We start from the raw sequence: 19,309 nt of genomic DNA on the forward strand, positions 1-19,309 counted from the left end.
AATAATTTCAAAAATGTCTTTATTTAATCAACCTGGTTTTATTATACAGATATTTGAATTAAAAAAAAATTGTCTGTGCAGGTTGTGTTTCCATAGTCATACAAGATTAAGCATGGTACCCACTCTGTCATTTGGGACATTTGTGTTCAACTGGGTGTAATCTCGCACAGGTTCAGACCAGATGTTGAGCAGACACTGGCCAAGAACCATTGCTTATGCCTTTGGGTGCCATATGCAACGTGGCAAGTACTTCTTAGTCACCTGTACCCACATTCACATAGCGTAAACTTTGTTAAGGAGCCCTGACTGCTGAAAGGAGGTGTGGTGCGGTGGTGCGGTGGTTAGCGCTGCTGCCTCACAGTTCCGGGGTCCCAGGTTTGTGTTCCAGCTAGGGGGGGCCTGTCTGTTCTCCCCATGTCCATGTGGGTTTTCTCTGGGCACTCCGGTTTCCTCCCACCAAAGTATCGGCGTCATTAGTAATAGCCCTGGATCTTTTGACCCCACCCCCCCCTTCCCGCTCCTACCCGAGAAATCACCGTCAGCACCCCCCCCAACCCCCGGCTCCTACCCGAGAAATAACGGTCAGCCCACCTCCCCACGCACCCGATCATCATCAGCAGCCCCACCCTTCCACTCCTACCGGAAAAATCAGCGTCAGCCCCCCCCGCTCGTACCGGAGAAATCACTGTCAGCCCCGGGTGAGCTGAAGTCTAGCAACGCCCCTGGTCCAAAGACATGCGGGTTGGGTTGATTGGTCTCTCTAAATTGCCCTGTGTGTGTTGCCCAGTGATGGACTGGTGTCCCGTCCTGGGTGTATTCCTGCCTTGTCGCCTATGCCTGCCGGGATCGGCTCCGGCTTCCCTGTGACCCTCACCAGGATAAATGGTTTTGAAGATGGATGGATGGATGGCTGAAAGGCTCTGATAAAGGCCTGGGATTGGAGTGCAATTTGGTGCACAGGTCCAAAAACATCAATGATTCAAAGCTGAATGTTTATAAGTGGATGGTGACTGGGAGCCACCAAAAATTGGACCACAATTGGGAAATCTATACAGAGGTGGTTATGCTCAAAGGCATATTGATTTATATATTAAAAGATATATATAAATAAATAAAAATGACTGACCTGGCAGGGCACATTTCAGAGCATTCATATAGGAGGTCTTTGTTCCTCCCATGCTTCACAAAGGTTGTAAGGGCACTGCAAGATGACGGTTTTATGTTTAATATGATAACATATTAAGCGTTCCTACATATAGAAAGATTGATATCAAGAACAACAAAACAATCAAGATGTAATGTTGAAGAACAAACATCAATCTGAAGAAAGACTTCAAGTAAAGGTTCATGAACTGATTTAACCCCATTTAATTAATCGAATCTAGAGAATGTCACTGCAGTCTTGATTGGAGAAGCATCTACTTGATTTAGCAAGGCACTTCACTGCTCGAACACTGGAGTAATTTCCGTGTTTAACATCACATTCAATGACTGATAGCAATCAGATAGGAGAGAAATGATTGCAGGCGGTGAGCAGAATCACGGAGCAAGAACACGATATGAGCAATAAGTTGTGTGGAGTGAAACCTGACCAGTGGCACGGCTACTTATTGGTGTGAGAAGCTCTAAAAAAGGTGAATTTGAAATCTGTGGGTTGCTATTGGACACCCTGCAGCACCTTCTCAGAGAATCAGAGAAACGTTGCTTTAGTCTTGACCATTCCCTTTGAAACTGGCAAATAACAAATTAGATTAAATTCTGTGTAGCTTTAATTCAGTTTGGAAAGCAGATTTTGTAGTGGAGACAACATCTAGCACCTTGACAGTGGTAACATGTAGTCTTTAAAATAAAATCTGCCAGCATAAAATTGGATGTTTCCACTTGACAGCAAAAGCATTTATATCTGCTGTATTGGGGAAATAATTAAAGTAGGGACACTATATAACTGTGTCAACATAAAGCCATACATAATAGTCATCCCCTTTGTATATTAAACCTGTGTTTAATTTCATTTCTAAGTGGAGTGTTTTTGTTATTGTTGTTTTCTGGTCATTCTTCTGTTTTTTTCTCTTGACCAAGACTAAAACCTCTAGCTCCAGAACAATTACAGACGGCATCATCTTAAGAAAGGATGGTCTGCAAAAGTGTAAGCAGCTGGATATAACTTGCTTATTTATTTATTTGTAGTCTAGGCAGAGGCAGATGTCCTGCTCACAGGAAAATAATTTGCCGAAAAATATATGAATATGCAAATCATGTCACAATGTGGAAACCTTGTAATGACTTGAAAATGTTCGAGCCATATTTCATTATGCGGAGGTCATTGCTGCATGTAGGCAGCTGTGACTCCCCCCTTCCCCCTTCTTGTCACGTCTGTGCAACTGTAACTGTAGCAACACTGCAGCCGAAGATCAAGAGACACAAAAACATCAACCTATATCCATACGTTAATGGGAAGTCTCTGAAACGTTCTCGTACGCTGCCTCGTACTGACTCGTGGCTGAGTTGCAACGAGTCGTGGCTGGCAACCACCGACTTTATTGCACTAATCATTAGGTAAACTAATTTTCTTCTTCAAATAATCCTTGGTTTGAATGCTAAAAATGTAATGAACTTCACGGTTCATTGTATCTGACATTGCTTAATTAATGGGTGCATTTAAAGTACATAGGCCTTGGTAATTGATTTATATGCATGATTTGCACATACAGCTGTTAGTTCCTGTAGGAAAGTCATCACTCAAATGTGCACATTTTCCAGATATGGAAGGTAATAGGAAGCAATATTAACCTTAGGATTAGGTATCATAACCAATTGAAAAACAACTGTGTTCAAAGCGTGTCTTTATCTCTGATATGCAATCTTCCTTCTGCATTATAGCTGGGCTTTGGTTAAGGTTTATCTAGAGACATAATTTTATAGTTTCCATTCTGCAGGACAGTAAAAATGGTTAAATCCCACTTTGCACCATTTTATGCATAGGAAACATAAAAGGCATTTGCAAAATGATGCACAAATATTTTTCAAACTTGTCAAAAGGCCAATATTTTATTTTACAGTACAATAGCAGGCCCATATGGTGACTGAAAACACACACACATTTTTTTTTTTTTTTGCCTTGGTTGTCCGTCCTTGTTTATCAGCAGTTTTGCAAAGCGAGTATCTTTTTGTTGCCTGACAGAGCACTGCACACACTGGCCCCCTGTTAAGATATGATTAGAGTACACTGCATACAATATAGGATCTAAATAAATAAATAGATAGTAAAACAAACCAATAAATGGGTGGATTAATAAATAAACAAACAAATACATGAATAAATCTTTACAGCCTCTGAGAATTATATTTAATCTTACATATATACAAATAATTAAGAAACATCAAATCAAATTAACAAATAATGTGCCTTCCTAGTTTTCTTTTGTCTGTCTGTTTTTGAGGAAACTTTGGGAATGTTTTGGTGCTTCGGAGGTTTCAAATTACACACGAACAACATGTAAGACGTAACAACCACCGTAGCACGTTAAACAAATTGACAAATACATTCCAAAGCTCCCAGTTAAAAAATAAACGATTTAAATGATTGAATTAGTATTATGATTTCAAGTGATTCTTTAAAACTGTTTTTTTTTTTTTTTATATATATATTTTGGGGAAAGAATCACATTTGGTAGGTGTTTTTGGTTTTTTAATGTGTTTTCTCCTTGTGTGCAGATTCAGTAGATGCTCACAAGTGTAAATAAAATCATGACGATGTGTCATCAAATCATTAAATGAAGTCATCAGTAAACACCCGCATGAACTTTGAATTTCCTGTTGCTCATGAGTTTAGGCTCCACACCCATCATGCTCAGTAAAGTCAATAATAAGTGATTATCATTTTATGCACTTTGAATGCAAATGTACATTCTTCCTCTGTGTGGGTGTCTCATACCCTTTTAGGGTAGGGTACATGTTTATGTTTAATTCACATTGTAGGCTTTCTTTTTTGTTTTGCATTTTGCTGACCGAGCTTCAGTCAAATTCTGTTTCATGGGTGGTGTCAAAATTTTGGTTTAAAAATCCTATTTGGACTCTGAACTCTGGGTGTGATTGCATAGGAAAGTGAATTAAGAGTCTGTTTTAAAAAAACACTCAATCAAATATTTCCACCGGAAGATATACAAGATATATACAGCTGTGCTTTAATGTACAATAATGTTTTGTTTCACACCACAGGGTTAAAAAAAAAATGTGTAACCCTTATTATAGTTCAGTGTTTTGATTAGGAAGATGAAATGTAAGATAAATTGGAATTTGGTCCACTAAAATAAAACATTGCCATAAAGAAAAATGAAACATGAAATGTCAATATTTTGTAGGGAAAAAAATTACTTGTTTCATTGGACATTGCAATTTCATGAATATATTACCTGTGCCTCACAAAACAGTATTCATCATTAAGTTTGAATGGACTGTAATGTTACTGTAGGGATTATTACATTTTACAATGCATTGTACATGTCATCATTATTTGTACTGCATGCATATTATACACACACACAAACACACACACGCACAGGGGTGGTGGTTATATGGAGTTATTATAAATGGGTAGATTTGATATAACATGGCTTACTTGAGCAGCCATTGACTACAAGGGTTACAATTAATTCTTAATAGCTAGAATTTTATCAGAGTCATGAGACAGTAGTCACAACAGCTCTGCAGATGATTAAAAAGTCATTTTCTAAAATATTCTCACAGGATTTTTTTTTTGTAAGAAAACATTTAATTGCTCCAATCAAGCATAAATGTCTGCTGTTTATAGTGTAATTTGTACAGTGTTCACATGGTGTGTGGTTATTTGTCATAATTTCCTTGCGCGCTATTCCCAACTGCTTTGATCAACATTTAATAGTTGAGATCTCCCTCTTTCACTCGGAGTTGTTGAGATGGCTTTAAATATGTGGTTGGATCGTGTACAACAAAGGGAGCTAACTTTATGGACACTGCACTTTCTATGAACGAGTCCAGGGAATGCTATTTTTGAAACTTTTTGGTATTCAGCAAGTATGGAATAACCTATTCATTACAGTTCTTAAAATGTGCATAAAAAACAAAAACAAAAAAAACTTTTAAACATTACATTAAGATTTTTGGTATGCTTTCCACATGCCAGAGAAAATGTATAGCAGTTTTAGAAGGTGGACAAGAGATGTGTATCTGCCCTTTACTAGATTTCCCACTGATTAATATTAGTATTACCAAAATAAGATTCTTATTACTTCCTATGTGGGTAGTTTAGGTTTAGTTACATTTGAAGGCAAGGTTACATGTAGCCGTAGAGGAATAACAACACAGAGAAGTGGTATTGAAGAAGCAGGAGACCTTTAATTTTCCTTTTGTGTGTTACTGATACAATTGTTTGAAGATAAGCATGCCATTTTGCACAGACAACTCCCGAAACATTAGCCGGTATTGTTTAATGTTTACGTCACATCTCTGGTATTCTACCGAACGTCTCATCACAGCGCAGGCATTTGTCAAGTGCTTCTTTCATCTCCCCACTTCAAAAGAAAACATTGCAAACTTTAAACAGTGTTACCTACTGTCAATTTTAAACCAAACATGACAAGTCAGACTACCCAGCAGGATTTTCCAGTGAAGAAAGCAGTCAGAAGTCAAACTCAAAGAACATGTTTTTGGGGAGCGTTAACAGGCGGCTGAATGTAATTGGAAGGAGAAGGAAAGCAAAAGCGCAAACATGAAAACAAGCAGATGTGAGTCATGGTTTCATAAAGTTTTATTTGAATACATGAAGCCTTTGTCAACTTGGAATACAATTATCCAATTGTGGGGATTATAAATGCATATTCAGTTTCAATTCAAAAGAAAAGGAGTGTGTGTAATTTTGCATACAGTCATTGGAGTAGCAGTACAAATATTACACATTGATAATGATCAACTGATATATAAACATCCAGTCAGTGTTTTGGATCGAAGAGGAGGTGTTTTGTACTTTGAGAATTAAGACGTTATATTTGGTGTATGAATAATTTATATATATATATATATATATATATATATATATATATATATATATAGAGAGAGAGAGAGAGAGAGAGAGAGAGAGATCACTTCTTTCACAAACAATATTAAATACTCATACAATATGACCTTTAGTGCACTGTAAGTGAAGCCAGCAGCTCGCCCTATGAATTCTGATATAATCAATATCCTATTATGATAGCATGTTCAAGTTTACAACTTCAACATAATAGTCTAGATATTTCATTCTTTGGCGGCCAGGAATTGCAGAATGCACAGTCCTTTTCCTGTACAGCGGCGAGTCTGTTTTCCTCAGGTATACCCTTTAATTAACCAAAGAATACATTTGAACACTGATAGACATTTGAGTCCAAATGTTAAGACTTTTGGTGTCGATAACACGTAAGGTTTCTACTTAACTGGAACAAGCAGAACAGAGCAGTAAATCAAAATGTGAAGTCATTACAGTGGAAATGCCCAGGTCGAGCCATAAAAAGACATCTTCATTACAGCTTCTTTTTGTAATAATTAGCTGATATGAGTATTTTACTCATGCAAACGTTGTTAGCCTTTTAAAATCCTTTCAGAGAAATGTCATTTCTGCATTTAGTTTTAATGTATTTTTTAAATGTGAAGCTATAAAGACTGATTACAAGGTTAATATGTACTGTGTGAAAACTGATAATATTTGATCAGTATTTTCACATGCTATGCTATTTTTAATGTATATAACAACATCTGGTCACTGTGACTACAGGAATAGCTCAATGTTACATAATGTATCTGAGGCGCAGACTAACTACAGTACACACTAGTTTACTCATGGTTGAGTGAAGAAAAGCACAGTCAAAGGATGCTGAACCTACAGTTAACAACTGCAAAATCATGGTAAACCTACAGCAAAATCAGTAGTGGATCTTCTGTGCCATAGCAGAACACGAGACACAATGTGCGTTTTATGGGAAAATCACTGGTCATGCTCATTTTATGCCTCTTTCCCTGCTTCCGGGGAATAGCACCCCAAGAATGACCACTTATGAGCATGTACAGTTATGATTTAGGCTGGAATTGTAACCTAGGTTTGAGCTGCTCCTATTAGTCCCATTTGGGGTGGCGAATGTAACACCACATAGGCAGTTACCACCTGGACACACTAGATGTCAGTTTACAAAATATTGCAATATTTATATTTATATAAACATCCATGCAACCCCAGCAGAACGCTTACAAACCCTGACCGTGAATTTGACCCTGATTATGAGAACCCGACTCTGGTAAAATGAACGTCTGGCTTATGGACTGTGACTATTCTTTTGGATTTGTGAATTTGGACGTTTGCTGTTTTTTCTTGTGTCTGTCATTTTGATAAACAGTTGATGTTTAGGGAGGGACCTGTTTACACTGTACAGGTAGCCTCAACAAGGAATTTGGGTTTTGATTTGTTTGCGACTATGACCGGACAAGAAATGCCACTGAACGTCGTGTTGTCACTACAGCAAAGTCTGTTTGAATGGAGAATTCTCCCTGAAAATGTTTAGATTAGGAAATTGAGTTCGGATCAGACAAATATTACCATACATCAACAAAGCAGCAAAAGGGGGAAATTGTACAACAGGTCATTCTGTAGAACATGGTTAGAGAAAAAGCCCTGGCTGTGCGGCTGCGCAACATACAATGCACTGTTTTGCTTTCTGAACTACTGCGATCAAAGATTTGTTTTTGAGTTTCTTTCACAATTAAATAGACATGATAACATTTTGCAGGTAAGCAGACCTAATACAGTTATGCCATAATCTAGGTGTATTTATACCCCCAATACAGATATTTCTCAATAATGCACTTTATTTGCTTATTTTTCCTGAAACTTCCTTCATAATGTATTCACATGTGTGCGTATATCAATTTGAAATTAAATGATAATGAAATTGTAATGTCAATTCCATGTATCCACTTTTGCTCGATAAACCATACATACCTGGTTTCTGGCACACACTTCTAACATTTCTCGTTTCATATCCCACCTCCTCCCCAATCACCGCCTCTGCAGTTACACCTCGGCTCATTCCTCTTGACAAGGGAGGGGCAGGCAGTCCACATTTATTGCACACAGATGGACTCCATTCAACTTATGAATTCTGGAGGCAACTGGTTGCACCTGAGCTTATTTAGGAGTACCATAGCAAAGGGGTGAATACTTATGTGTATATATATATGAGAGAGAGGGAGATGGGGGGGTATATGATGGAGTACATTTGAAAGAAACAGCTACTACTGAAAGGAAATCTACCCATTTGCCTGAAGAGAAAAGTATTTGATTGATGCATTGTAGCAGTGCTCACCTATGACTCCGAAACCTGGTCACTAAAGGCAAACATTATATAGAAGCTGCAAACAACACAAAGAAACATGGGCAGATATACGCTTGGAAGAGAAGAAGAAGAGACCGGAAAACAAATACATTTATCCAAGAACAAAACAAACCTGTGTGACATCCTTGAAAGATAGATACACACACATTATTGGTACACTATTGGTATATCATTTTGGATGCAGTTTTGGGGTGATGATTTGTTTATTCTCCCAATAGTATAAATAATTACATTTTCAATAGAATTGGATTGGAAAAAGATTGTTCTGTAATCTCATATGTTCATTTGACTGTGCAGTACCCCCTTTCCCACTATTTATATGACAACTTTTAGCCATCAGAGGTATGCCGTACTGGTGCACGGAGGATATTCATCATGATGTAACCGTGAGCAAGTGGGATCTAAATTACCTTCGTCTGGCATCATTCCAATACACTATAAATGAGGTAATTGTCCTTGACTATAAAATTTGCATTTTCAAGACTTAATTGCTATCATTACATTTTTTGTAATTCTATTAATTTAACAGAATGGGGCATTTGGTTTTATGGATATAATTTGCATTAAAACAATGCACTTCTAAATAGAAAATTCTTAATATCGTAAAGAAAAAAAGGACAAAATTGTGTTTTCTGGTCCTCTCTGATGAAGTAATATATACAGGCATGATCTTAGACAAAATAATAGCAAGCTAGACAAAACACAGTTAAGTGAAGGGCAAAGCTCCAGTTACATAAATGCTTTGGAGTTCATGGAAAATTACACAAAATCTGCTTATTCTACATTGTTTGGAATAATGTGAAGCTCATGTCTTAATCTATGGTTTTGAAGTCCTCTGTTATTTTGCTGTAGTGATACTTACGCACACAGACTACAGTTCAAAAGTTTAGAAGCACAGTGATATGCATGCTGACAGAGGGGAGTGGAACAAGTTGTCTCAGAAGTGTAAAGGCAGTGCAAAATGTCCTTCTTATGCTTGGGGAGATGAACAGCTGGAGAGAGTGTGTGTCTTGCATGATTCATCTGACATAGGTGCTTACATTGTAAATAACCTTTTTAAGTAACCTGAAAAAAAAAGGTTATGTAAACACTTATTATTAATAATTTGAACCCTTAATACAACAGCATAGCAAAATGTTGTACTAAACAAATACCATTTTGGGGGTAAACAGAGTGTTATTGCATTGGCAGGTGAAACAAGTCCATTGTGTGCCTGCCAAAGAGAAAAGGGGTGTATCTTAGACACATTTGTACAGTTTAAATAAGTAGAATTAGAAAGTCATTGTGTGTTCAGAGAAACCTGCATGAAACATGCATGAAACGCATGCAAATGAATGTATTAGTGAAGATACACACCCATTCCTTACACATTGGACTGCTATTGCTTGTTCAGCAGTTTCTATATATATTAGTAATCCAAGGAGAACCAAATCACAAGTCTTGGCTCTCCCTCTGACAGTTTGTACATCATTTGTTTGCTTCCACATAGTTTTACCTGTACTTTATGTCTCACAATTTGAGTTGAATGTATTGTCTAATACTCAAACTGTTCCCTAGCCGATCTATTTTATGTCACATGCAGCCAAATCTGTGGGAACTACTAGTGAAATATATATTTTATTCAGATATTGCCAGCTCGCATCTGTTTTCAACATGACCTTGATATTTAAGCTAATGAACTGCATAACTAGAATGTAACAGTGCCAACGGATGTTCAGTATTTATTCTGTCTGCTCATTCAACCTTTCAATTTGAAGCCCATTCTCAAAGGAAGTGATCAATTTGCAGCTGCCAAGGTGTGAAGTAACCAAAATACATTGAACACATTTTTACAAGAAAACAAAAGCCTTTAAGCATGAAAAACAGTATGTACATATTATTTGATATTGTAAGATACTGGGCATAGAAATCAATGTGTAGATTATATTTTCACATTGTCTATACAGCTGTTTTTCTAAGAGCAGAGATAGAAACTCCTTCTCAAAATTACCAATGTACATCCCAATGTTTTAGCAATTGGTAAATACATTTACAGATGCTGATTGAAAGTCAAAGCTAGCATTAAAGACAAAAAAGGCTGGGGATTAGTATAATATAGTATTAAGTAATATTAAACTGCAAGTTTTTAACCCTTTACAAATTTGTGTTTAAGAAACTAAAATTAATTCAGTCCCATATTTCAACTTTAGCTGCAATAAAACTGCTCCAGCATTTGTAACCTGTCTTACCTAATACTTTAATCTTTGTAATAAAAGTTAAAGGTTACATCTTCCTCCATGGGTGTTTAAAATCCTTTCCCTTCATTGCATAAAACAGAGTCAAGCTTTAATCTCTACTGTAACTGCTGCTGACATGCTTTAGGATGTATTTGTTTATGGTTTTCAAGATGTTCAGGTAGGTATACTTCCCAACTTTGTATATGACAGGAAGGATGTCATAAGACAAAAGGCAGTGTTTTGACTCTGTCGGGCTGCATCTGGTCAGGTCACTTTCGATCTGCGAATCCAGTTTAGTCTCCGTTGCAGCAACAGTGGTGACACCTGTCAGCTGGTTGCGCGGCTTCAGTTCAGTTGGACTTATTCTGACAGGACGGATAATGGTGGAGAACTGATGCAGGCAGCGTTGTAAATGGTCAGTTTGCGAGAGTAATTAAGTCACGGTCATCTAACCAGTTCTAGTCACTGTCTGCATAACAAGGGGCATCGCAGCATCAGGCTGAATTCAGGAGGCTATCAGACTGAACAATGGAAGAGACTGTTGGTTACAATATAGTACACAAAAAGAGCGTCAGTATTTACAATCATTTGAGAATTCTCCTTAGACTCTGCTGGTTACTCAACAAGGATACTGGAGATAGATGCTGAACACAATGTGCATTGCTGCCAAGTATATATATATATATATATATTTGCCATTTACCACCTTGCCTGGAATTTAAACAGTTTGTTGTGAGGCCGAATGAGATTAGGATCATTAGGAACATGCATGCTTTCATTTGTTGTGCCTTAATTTACTTTAAGGTAATGTAAAATTTACATACGAAACACTGAGGTTTCAGTATACATTAGACTTTAATTTAATTGTTCTGTAAGTGCACATTCCTTAATTATTATATCATAAATCATTCCCCTTACATAATTGCTAATTTAATCTGCTAGCCTGAGCACAATATGACACCCATCTTAGATCCTTAGAAGTTTCCTTATAACATATTTATATGGAGATATCTAAGTAATGTAACTAAATTGTAGATATGGCAAAGGAGAATGAAAAAGAAAGGCATCTGTATCTATTACGCTTTCACAGTATAGAAGAAACTATTCTACATTAGTTGTACATTTCCTTCCAATATCAGTTGAATATTCCCTAAAGAACTATACATGTATGTAGCAAATATATTTTTGTCTATTTATTAAATTTAGTGCCTTTTGACCTGCCTTAAAAATTACCTGTATATTAAATAACAACAACATTTGGACTGGTTATTCAGTTAAAAGTAATTTTGTGGCCTGATTTTGGTCATGTGTTTGTGCTGGGGAGTGAGTTGGGGTAAAGCCCATCTCTTTAGCAGTGTTTGATGCACATCATCTTCGGTTGTGTTTGCGCTCGGAGCAGACACTGTCTTCATGGTTCATTTAGTCTGCATTTCATCACAGCATCTCCATCTGAAATCTGTGAGACAGGACATAGATGTCCTTATGTTTAACATGCAAGTAGAGCCATCAGTAAATAGAATGTGTTAAAAAAAATCATATAACATGGAGGAATTACTATCTCATTTACATTTTTCACTGCATTGGATCTTTAAAACTGAATTTCAAGTTTGGCTTTATTTACAATCCTCTCGAAGATAAAATACAGAATGTGTGTTATGCATCTGTCACATAATATAAACAGTAATAAAATTCAGAGGATTATCTGTTGTCTGTGATGCATCATATGGGAGACATAAATGCTGTGGATATTTACGAAGTTGACGTTTACCATTTTTGTAAATAACAGTTTGAGTGTCTCCAATCCACACAGTACCTAAAAGGTTTCACACTTCAATGCAGGAAGCAGGCTTATCGATACTGTAAAACAAAGCCACTTCTTTGACATTTCATTCACACAGCCACACTGGAAACAATAGCTTGAAGGAATATAATAAATAAGTTCTTATCTGAAAAAGGCAATGTGGCCTCCCCTTGCGATGCATTGTGCCTGAAATACTGACTGTAGAGTGGAAACAGCTCGGTGGATCTCCTCCAAACCAAATCGCTTACTCCCAAAGAAGGTAAAGCAGTAAAAACTGACTATTTATTCTATGTAAATACATTTCACAACTGTACCGTTTAAAAGAGAAGCAACTGTTATTCGCACATGTATTTTACTGCTATCGCAAAGTGTGTTTCTGTTCTGCTTATTTCTGCTATCAATTGGCAAAGGAAGTTTGACAACTATACAAGTGCACCTATTTCTAATAGTTTGTAAACCTAATGCTTTATTCTCACACAATTAATGAAGTAACCCGTGATGATGAGATTTCTCTTGCTGCGAGCAATGCTGGATCTATAGAGAAAACGTACTGGAACTGTTTACTAATAAACATTACATCTTTTTATAACCGAGTCTTCTCACCTAACTAGACATTAGCACGGTAATCCCCCTGTGGGACTACTTTAACACATATTAATTTATTCACCTCTGTATCTCTATTCAGTGAGCCTAAATTCTCCACCAGTATAAAGCAAAACAACATCCATATCTAGGGGAGAAACACTTCCACTAGGATAAAGAAACAAATTAGAGGCGCTTAATCTCTTACTGCAGTACATTGCTATGCTATCATGCTATCCTATGAAAAAGTGCCATACAACTATTAACCATGATCTGCTAATAAAGAAGTGCCACAGACACAGAAGGAACTTGACTGAAGCAAAAGCAAGGAGCCAAATCACAAGAATGGAGGACAACAGCCTAAACCGAGTTATTCCATATATGCAACTCAAAGTCGTACTACACTCTCTGCACTGGCTTTTAAAGTTGTGGTGTCTTTTATACTTGAATTTCCAGGCCTTATATGTATGTCACTAAAAGGTGATTCAACAGGTGGCTGTCAGACAAACACAGACCGCAAGGAGGAGAGGCATGCGCTGGCCTGTCTGAAGAGACCAATCAATTACTATCTATTATCAAAGAAGACACCCGTTCGGACAATGTAATGAAGATGGCAATTTCAGCAAAATATGGCCAACTTTTGTCAGCTCCCCTCAGAAACCCCTCAACAGCGGTGCAGCCACAGTTCCATGAGACCTGCTAAAGTCCACACAATGTAGCAATGTTGACACTTCTCCAAAGGAACAGCAAATGTGTTGGTTCTCTTCATCGTTGAAAGATTTGAAATGCAGACTTGTTTTGGTTACACTTTGCAACATATATATCACAAGTGTGTCAGGTTTTCCTGAGATGGCACTGGATAAGAAAAATGTACGTCCCAAGTAGGTTATGATGGATTGAGCCTATTGATATGTGTAGCATTTTCTGGCATCTGTCCAATGTGTATGTTTGTATGACAGGAATGTTCATTAGTGCGTTGGAGTAGTTGGTTTCCACTTGAGGAGCACAATAGAAGCTACACAGTAACAGGTTATCGGTGTGCAATCCCCTCATCATCAATAATATGTGTAAATGCCTTGTGACTTGCTTGAAATGTTGTAATCCACTAGCCCTAATCCTTCAGTCATTGTTGGTGAAGGTGGTGCACGTTTCTGAAGCTTGTTTCCTTGAAATAGATATGGTTTCAGTGCCCATGGCATGGCCAAGGGACTGCCTATTTTTTAATACAATCCAACTTAATTTTAGCTCTGTTAGTTTATCTGGGTGGTGATGGGGTCATCAAACAGAATAAATTAACATATCTTCTAAAAATCTTCTCTGGCCATTCACATCTCAGTTATACCAGACAGGCATTCTACCTTCTACCACAGATTTTTTTTTTTTTACTACTACTACTACTACTACTATTTATGTATTGATTCAAGAGAATTGATATCAGAACAATTAAATCAGAAATGATATTGTCCCTAAAGTGTGCGGTAAATATGTCCATGGATCTCATTTCAATTCACCAAGGATCTCTCGTGCATCTATGGATAAACCGTCACAGGGGCTGCTTTCCCAGCTAAAGCATTTCTTATCATGCAGTGTGAAACAACCTTACTGTAAAATCCATCTGTTCTCAGAGGGATTTTTTTCCCTCCCAGTCCCACAGGTAGGTTGTATAGCAGGTTTCACGGCACAGTACATAATATGTTTGGGGACTGTGTGTTAACACATTATTTGCATTAGGAAATCATGTTGTCACCAGCTGGGGTAAATGCATACTACCGCTAGTTTTGGCATAATCTCAGATTTACCAAGGCAGGTGATAAACTGGTTTTATATGTGATACAGCTACACTAACCCCCCCACCACACACACACATGCACTCCTGCTGTCTCATGGGTACTGAGCTACAGTATGTATCATTTTACTGTATTCCATTATTTTCACAATTTATTCATCTATTTTAAATACTTTAGCATATACATAAATTTTAGCATTCAAATGATAAACAGTACTGCAACCTTGTTTTAATTAGAGAAGCACCAGACTAGGTAATGACTAAGTTATTTTGTTTTCGCTCATAACTCCCAGAAAAATAAGGATACAAAAAAATAAAACAACGTTTAAAGTACAATCATTCATTCACACTAAAGATTCATACACAATTTGCGGATGCATGCCGGCTCCGCCAATCACATTGTTTTCCTTATCAGCCTGTTTGTGTGTGTATGAGTGTCAGTCTGGGAATTAGGAAGGTTTTGCACTGTAGGCTACATCAACTCTCCTGAGAATGGGCTAATCCCAGGCATAAAGTTTTTGAACCATGTTATTGTAATATTGCAGCTGATTAGCGCAATTATTTACGAGCAGCAGAACAGTGTTCATGCACATCCCGGCTAGGGTAAATGGAGCTCTACAAATTGAAGGCGTGCTTTTAATAGATGTTGCTAATATCACAGGGCGAAATGGTGAATTCCTACACTTCAGAATGTAATGAAATAAAGAAGGATATAAAACTGACCACATAATTTAAAATGATACGCTATAGAACTATATATATATACACAATAGTCCAATAATACAATAGTAACATGGCCTTCAGCTGGAAAGTAAGGACAGTTAAAGCAAAATTAGTGAAATACTAAGGGGCTGCAAGTCACTGTGAGCTTCTATTATTGTGAGTAACAAAAACATAGATTATTTATTACTGGTGTCATTGGTGCACAGTATAACATTTTACTATTAAGAGAAGAAACATTAATATCCATTGGATTGGAGCAAATAGGTGCAACGAATGAAGGAAGAAGAGCTGGATAGCTTATGTACTTTCTTTTTTAGTTCTGATGCTGATTATAAGTACTGAATAAGCATGCATAACTGCACCCATCACTAACCTTAATCTTCAATCAGAATCCATGCCTATATCTGAATCCTAATGCTTACTGTAGATTAGACTGCTATGCAAACCCAAACCTTGTCCATATCTGAAGGTTCAGGCCTTCTCATCTATTTTGCAGATATTGCACTAAAGTCGCACTATTGCAATAATTTTGTTATAACTTCTTATTTTCTCCAAGGATCCTATTTGTCCGTCTCCTGCCTAATTTCTTTGGTCTAAGCACTAGTTCTTAATGAGAACAGAGTACAGAGCTTTGATGCTGATTGGCAAAAAGCATTCAGATATATAGTATACAGTACTTTTTGAAAGTGCAGGTTTTTTAAGCATTTATTGTTTCACCATGTAGTATATCCTCTTCTAGAAATTGATTTAAATATACCCGAGAGGGACTTTATTAATATGTGCTTACAGAGATACAATTATGTCAAGGTACATGCTAAAGAGCACTCTTTCAAAATATTATTTATTTAAGTAGCAGTGAATTAAAGCATTCCAGAAAAACAATTTTCCCAAATCTGTTGTATGTTTCAAGCATATTTCCTCACACTTTCTATATGTTTGTAAATTGTACAATGGCCTGCTATTTCATTCAGATATGAATATCTGTATTATTGATAGAGCACATACTTAAAATCCATATTCTCAATGCCATCTCAGTGGTCAGATGGTAGAGAAATTACTGATCTTTACCTGTCCAGAGAATTATATAATTCTTCTTAATATAACTTCCACTACTACCATCACTACTACTACTACTACTCATAATAATAATAATAATAATAATAATAATAATAATAATAATAATCACACATGGGAATGTAGTTTGATATTTGACCGAATCTTACACAATTATCATGCATGTGTATATAATAAAATTAATTCTGTGTCTGTGCCTTGTAGCCCGCGGCAAGCAGCATAGAATCAGTTTTGTATGTATAATAGATCACAGCATTGTTCATGAATAATACAAATGCATTGAGTATATACCAGTGAGTGAGGATGTTTGTCTTTGGAAAGAATCAAAGTGAACATGTAATATTGTGATAATCTATATTTGATGAATTCAGGGCTGACTTGCCTTTGCTAAGTCCTGCTAATTTCCAGACAAGGGTTGCCTCCATAATTGAGTTTTCAATAACATTATGATTATTTCCCACATGATAATTTAATTGTGGGAATTTTTTTAATATTGTAATATTGTAAATGCCTGATTATTATGCATTCACATGCAGATTTCTGTGGCTACTTGAAGCACATCACTACCTAGCTAACTTAATTTCCTATATTATGGCATATATTTTGTTGAACTTAATAATATAAAAAGAGGGAGAAAAATAAGGTTACAGGTATACAGAGTTAGTGTTCTTAAATGTTCTGTTTTCTTTTCCCTCCTGATTAGATGTAAGTGTATCTCTGTATGGGATACATTACATGTCTATCTACTTGAATATCAACATATCTGAAAAGTATCAATTGTCTCTTTGACCTCCAATAATATGGTAATAGCAACCATCATTTTAATTCTGAGAGGGATGCATGAAAAAAAAAAACACCACATATTTAGGTTTATTTCTGTTTGCACAGATGGAAAGTATGGCAGTGTATTTGCATTCTGGCACTGAATTGAAACCATAACTGTTTTTCGTGTGTATAGCCCACATACTGTATGAATTATTGGTGGGGGTAAACGTTATACAATCTCTAACCATTACACTGAAGTTTAGATAATGGCACGGCCTATATTTCTCTTGAAATGTAAACAAGGGAGAGAGAGAGAGAGAGAGGGAGAGAGAGTGAGGGAGAGAGAGAGAGGTTGCAACAACTTTTAAGAAAACATGACACAAGAATGAAGCCTTAGTCTCATTTACATATGCTGACATTTTGCAGAAAATATTTCAACATTAGCTCTGCTGTAATGAAATTCTGCCACCAGACACTCAGGAATAATGTTACTCTAAAGGTAACCTGTCCATATTTTGTTTCGAAGAAAATATTGTCGACAGGAAGCAGTGTATATATATATATATATATATAAAATACACACACACACACACACACACACACACACACACAGATGCTGGAGAAAGAGGTATTTTTTTCTTACACCAGGTTCCATCCATCTTCCACAATGCTGATTTAGTATATGATCACTCCTTTTACATGCTAATTATACAGCGCTCTGGTGAATTTGTTAGTGGTGACACTTCAAAGACCCATTGGGAATGCATCTCATTATGTGGCAATGTCCAGGAACATCAGATATTATTAGCTGTCATTAATCTGCCATAGACACTAAAAGAACAGCTACACAAGGAGAGACAAAGAATTGTGGAAAATGATGGCTGGCATAAGCCTGACCCCTAAGGTCAAAGTTCATTATCAATGGGAAAAAGGTCACTGGAGAATACAGATGAGGCTAATGGGTTTTTTCTTAATCTTTTTCAATAACATAAGTATTTCAGATTGACATTGCATGTTCATATTGTTCATATTGTGTTCATATTTTATATATGTAATTGTGTAAATAAAATGCATATAAATCATATACATATGTAAAATACAGTAAGGTAAAATAAACATATTACACTTACCAGCTACTGAGTTCTTAAATAGAACAATTTACTAAAATAAAATATATAGTACTACTTTTAAAGAGATCTCTGTTAACCTTGTATAACTGACATAGTAATTTAAATAATATGATTTTACTAATCATTGTTCATGGATGTAAACCAAATACAATATGTACAATATATCTGCCTGCAATAAAAATAAAATTATCCTGTTTAAGCCCATATCTGATTAAATTATTGTTATTGTTTTGTATTAATATAAAGTCATTGTGGGGGAAAAAAAGTGACATAAACTAAAAATGGTTAAAATGTCTTTGAATTATATTTGCATTACAATGAAATGTTAAAATATATCTGTTGATTCTATGGATGCTGAAAGAAGTGTTTCTTCATATTATAAAAATTTCACAAAACAATCTGACAGATAGGAACAATACAATGCACTAGAACATTACTTTCATTACATTGTAGGTGCTCCTCACATACATGTTTAATTATTAGTATCTTCTCTTTACATTAAATAGCTCTATGCTGTACAATTGGAATGTATATTGTATTTTTCTGGTTTCAGTATTTTACATATTTAAAAATGTTCATGTATTAGTACTTGAAGGGATACATTTGTATATGTTTGTAGTGATGTGACAACTATCAAGATGATTAACGTAACAGAAAGGGATGATTGTTAATCATCTACTCAATGCATGGCTTTATTAGGAGCTATACTGGCCTCATGAGGGCTAGCGGACTAAAATACAGTTTACAAAATAAAAAGTTAAAAATAAAATACAGCATCCTAATTATAGTATTTGGAGAAGAAGAGGCTTGTTTATAGGCTTTAAACAATTACT

This window comes from Amia ocellicauda, chromosome 2 (genome assembly GCF_036373705.1).
Source record: "Amia ocellicauda isolate fAmiCal2 chromosome 2, fAmiCal2.hap1, whole genome shotgun sequence".
Taxonomy (NCBI): Eukaryota; Metazoa; Chordata; class Actinopteri; order Amiiformes; family Amiidae; genus Amia; species Amia ocellicauda.